Source organism: Otolemur garnettii, unplaced genomic scaffold, assembly GCF_000181295.1.
Source record: "Otolemur garnettii isolate 467f Iridium unplaced genomic scaffold, OtoGar3 scaffold00111, whole genome shotgun sequence".
NCBI classification, from domain to species: domain Eukaryota; kingdom Metazoa; phylum Chordata; class Mammalia; order Primates; family Galagidae; genus Otolemur; species Otolemur garnettii.
In genome coordinates, this window is record NW_003852506.1 from 4,798,070 (window position 1) to 4,803,314 (window position 5,245).

Genomic DNA, 5,245 nt, shown 5'->3' on the forward strand with positions numbered 1-5,245 from the left:
TTGCAATTTAGGGCGACACTAACTTACACATTCACACAAGTTCTATACCACTCCAAAAATGCATGAGTGGATCAGACAGTGGAGGGAAGGCAGAAGGATGTCATGTTAGGATATGAGAATAGTTGAGAAAACTTGCAAAGGAAGCTCAGAGAAGGAGAGGAAAGAAAGAGAAGGTTAGAAGAAAGACTCTTTAGAAGCTTGTACCTCATAGCGGTTTGCTCTGAGGATTTTCTATACACATTCAAAGGTTGTTATGGGAAGGTAGGCTAAAATTGGTTTCCTGGTTCCAGGAGCCAGAATTAGAACAACATCATGTTTGAATTACAAGGAATTAGATTTCTTAATATGTGACAATTTCAAAAAAAAAAAAAAAGAATTTGGTGCAGGAGGGGATTTCCAGCTTTAGTCTACCACACTATTTTTATTCTTGGTGTTATGAGGAAATTAAATGATACAGGCACCAGATAAATCTAACTGAACCTTAACACCTCTTCCAAATCAGAATTTTAAAGAATACTGATTTTACAATTGAAATGATGACTACGAGGGATAGATCCAGAGTCACTGAAGAAAGTGGTAATGTTCTTAACAGCAAGAGGACAGAGGGGGGAGGACAGAACTTTTTATAGGTTTGGACAGCAGCCAGAGAGGACGAGCATATTTCGAATATCTTCTCTCACAGGAAAGAAACAAGGCACAATAGTTGAGGAGAGGTCAGAACAACCGTATCCACTAAGCAAGGTAGGTCTTTGAGATTTGCTTGAGAAGCTTAAATCTCAAAAGGAGGCAGGAGATAGAAATACTTCATATTCACAGTGAGTACACGTGGTGTGTGTTTTTCTAATCTTTGACACCTCACTTCAAATAATGCTCTACAGTTTCATGCAAATTGTTGCAGAAGGGCTTAGTTACCCTTCTTCGTGGTGGAGTTGTACTCTATGCTGTATAATATTAAATGGGAACTAACCAGTGAGTACACCTGTGCACAGGGGGAAGTAAAAGTCAGGGGAAATTGAGCCGGGGGATGGGCAAAAGCCTACCTAATGGGTACGATGAACCCCACCCTGGTGATGGTGGACATTGATACATGTAACCAAAAAGATTTGCAATCTTGTAATATTTTGAAAATTTAAAGACCTGATAAAAAACCAAAATCTTAATAGTATTAAAAATGTTTCATATTAACCAAAAAGCTGCACTAGAGACTTCATGGGAGATATGTTAGGTAGGAATCAGGAAAAGAAATGTGCAGACAAGGGTCTCGTGGTACATTAGGAACTCCGCGTCAGTGATCGTGAGAGACTTAGGTTGTATAGAAACTATTAACATTAAGAGATTTTCACAATATAATGAGATTGTTTAAGACAGAAAGTTGACAGTCTCCACAAACTGAAAACATTCAAGGAGAAGCTACTGATCTCTGTCTGGAGAAAATTATAGGCTGCATGTAGGATTCTAACTCTCCTGAGCTTTGGCCTCCTCTTTGGTTAAAATAACATTCGTAATTGACCATCTGGTAGTATCACAGAATGATTTTAAGTCTCAAATACAGACATCTGAAGAGGAAACATTTCCAGAAGAAAAAGGATTTCTAAGTAGAAGATGGCCTAGTAGTGGGTAGAATTGGATAAAATTACTTTTTTTTTTTTTTCCAGTTTTTGGCTGGGGCTGGGTTTGAACTCACCACCTCCGGCATATGGGGCTGGCACCTTACTCCTTTGAGCCACAGGCACCACCAGATAAAATCACATCTTGACTAAGATTAAACTGATACCTAAAAAAGGGAGAGTAAAGAGGGGAAATGTGTATTTGTTAACATGATTCACATAGAACTTTTAAAGTATGATCTCATGAACTAGGAGGGCCCTTTCGTAGGAACGCATTATTCATCTCCACAAATATCCTCAATCATGGTGTGGTCACACTTCCAAGAGCAGACTGACAGACTTTTACACAGTAATCTCATGGCAGCCTGAGAATGAGGAAATTTACCCTGTTTAATACACGCTATTTGAAACATAGGCATGTTTTCAATTTGGGTATTGGTTATTTTAATAAATTTTCATGGTGACTGTGCTTCCAAATATGCTATGAAGCCAAGCTTTGTGATGTATTGCTTGATTCTGTATTTTTACAAAAGATTACTATATGAAATGCTTCAGGCAAGGTGTACTGAGGTCGATTACATGGTAGTTCATTTTCTGAGGGTGTTTGTTCATTGTTGAAAAATTTCTTATGAAAAATATTAATTGTTACATATGCATATATTTTCCCATATACTTTAAAAATAGCAAAATTAAAGTAAATCCTAAAATATTAGCATATAAATAGATCAACCCAAGTTCATAGAGAGATTTGAAGAATTATTATTCGAGAATGCTTATATTTCAATAAAGGAAAGGGGAGAAAGAAAGAAATATATTGTCTCCAATGTATCAGGTATGTGGTACAAACTTTCTGTTTCCTATATATTTTCCATATGTCCCTTAAATATTTTGTTAAATACATGTAATTATTTTTAATCTCATTTAGCAGTTGCAGAAACCAAGGTTCATATAGCCTGAGAACATTTTCAATGACCGTGATATTATTAAGTGGCTCAGCCGGGATATTGATCAGTCTGTTTGCCAGAGAAAGTTAATTCTCCTACTGAGCCTCGGGAACTTGGAAAAGAAACCATACTGGTTATCGCTTTATGGCCTGTCAGTCTTAAATGTATCCATTCGATATTTGTGCTTTGGTAACAGATGGGATTCCTCGAAGCATTTCTTCTTTCAGGTGAGCACAACTTCAACTTTTCTCAGGAGAGGACGTTGCAGGGACATTGCAGGAGAAAGCAGCTTATCTGCATTCTAAGGGTGGAGCACTTTAGAAGGGAAGGAGAGGGTGTTGGCAGTGCAGGTGTGAGGACATCTGCTCACACTCACCTCAGACTTGGGTCTGGAACGGGCTGGATTCTCAGTGACATTGAGCTTCAGCAAGGCAATAACTTTTCTTTGGCCCCCTTCTAGTAGCTAGCACATTGAAAGTTTTTTGCCCATAATTCTCTGTAGGGCTCAGAGATACCTAGGTTTCCTCCACAGGGTCCCCCCTCCAACCTCTTCCACAGTCTTCCTGTGACCCAGGACATCCTGGGTCTTCTAATGCCCGCACCACTAGATGTGCACTATTTGAGGGTGCCTTTTGTTTGCTTAGTGACTGCAGAGCAAGTTTTATTTATTTATAAGCTTTAATGAAATAAAATTGATATAAACACACACATGTTTAATTTATATAATTTCCTGAGTTTGGACACATGCTTACCTTCATGAAACCATATCCACAAGCAGGTGTGAACACATTCATCACCAGCAAAAGTTTTTTCTGCTCTTTTTTTTGTTCATCCTCTAGAGGTAGGAACACACGTCATGATACCTACCCTCCTAACAATGTTTTTAAATGTGCACAAGATAGTGTTTTTAACTTTTCAATCCATACATTCCTTGAGTGGCACATCCCTCCTAACTTTTTCTTTTCTTGAGTACTTTCCACAGCCTTAGGGTACCATATAGTTTCTTCTTATCATGTAGGTGGTCCTTTATTATAGTTTATAATTCGTGTATGAAACTTTCCCTTATTAACTGACTGTGCAATATTTTTGTTTCCTGATTGGATCTAGACCGACAGAGGGAACTTTAGTTCCGGGATCCATCTGTGTATATACGGTAGTGAAATCAATGGCAGCGGGCAAAATTGTCTAGTGTGTAAAATGAGAGGCAAGAAGGACAGAGGAGTAGTCACAAGAACCCCAAAACCTAGGGTACAATTAAGAAAGAGCTGTCGGGACAATTATAAGAGGGACTTTACCTGACAAATGCGATCAATGTAATGTGGTTCTTTGTACCCTCAATGAATCCCCAACGATTAAAACAACAACAACAACAGCAACAACAAGGAAAGAGTTGTCAATGAAGAGAGGTCATAGACCAGAAACTCATTCACCATGGATGATGGGAGAAGGTGGTATCAAGTCAAAGAAAAGGTGAAGAAGAAATCCCGTGGAAAGGCCATCTGTTATTAATGCCATAACATTAGATATTCTACCACAGAAGCATGAGTAAGTATCATTCAGATTTTGCTTGGGAGAAGACAGGTGAAACTAAAATGAAGAAAAGAACTGTGAATCAAGCTAATTAACAAATCCCTCAGCTTATATTCTTATGCTTTTTTATGGTGAAAATATTTCAGATCTACCCTCTTAGAGATTTTGAATTATACACTTCATTATTGTCATTTATTATAGTCACCATTCTGTGTGATAGATCACTAATGCTGATTCCTTCAGCCTTCCTGAAAGTTCCTGTCTTTTGATAAAGTTCTCCCCATTCCCTATCTGCTCCACTTGTCTGAAAGAATTATTGATTGGCTATGTTTTAATGGGGAGCAATGGTAGGAAGCACAGACACTGAGCATTGAGTAAGCCCACAAAGAAATCTGTGTAGAAGAGCTGTATTTAATAGCTGGAAAAAAAGAAGCCAAGGAACTTCCCTCACTATAAATTGAAACTCAAGTTTGTTGTTTATGTAATAAATGATCTATCTCCTCATTCATCAGAAGGAATGGGTGTAGCATGTTGAAAGACTCAATTCCTTATCCAAAATCCATAAAAGTAATTTAGACTCATTATGATGGGAAAACCCCCAAAGTATTAAGAAAGAAATAAAAGAAGTTCAAATGATGATGGTGATGATATTAATAGTAATGGGTAGAAATTTTATTAATAGATAATTGACAAAAACTTGAAAGAGCAGAATAATAAACACCTATTTACAGTTCAAGCATATTTTGATGATGTTATGTCATGGTCAAGAAATGAAATTATGGAAGATAAATTTGTGGTTGTATAAGCTTGGGTATTTAGGGAATGCCATACTTGTTTTCTTTTAAGGTGTAAACAAATTCCTAGGGAAGCAGCAAGTATGTTATGAATTCTTCACAAAATGGCTGTGTGTAGAATGAGCTCTTCATGGAGAAAGAACCTCTGTGAATATGACTGAGGCATCCTTGTAAGTGTGTAAAGATGCTGGAAGAGTTGATGACACTCACACTTCAGAAATACTCTCCTACAGTTCACCTGAAACTTCACCACCTGGCACCACTAGGTGCTGCTTCTACTATGGGGCTGTGGCTACAGGTGGATACGGCTATGGATATGGCTGTGGATATGGAAGTACCTGTGGATATGGCTGTGGTTATGGTAGCTACT

The 5,245-nt window shown here is 37.9% G+C and overlaps 1 pseudogene; it reads left to right on the top strand.

Moving 5' to 3' along the window:
* Positions 1-5,059: 5,059 nt before the first annotated feature.
* Positions 5,060-5,245, top strand: part of LOC100963011 — a 56,165-nt pseudogene continuing 55,979 nt past the window's right edge.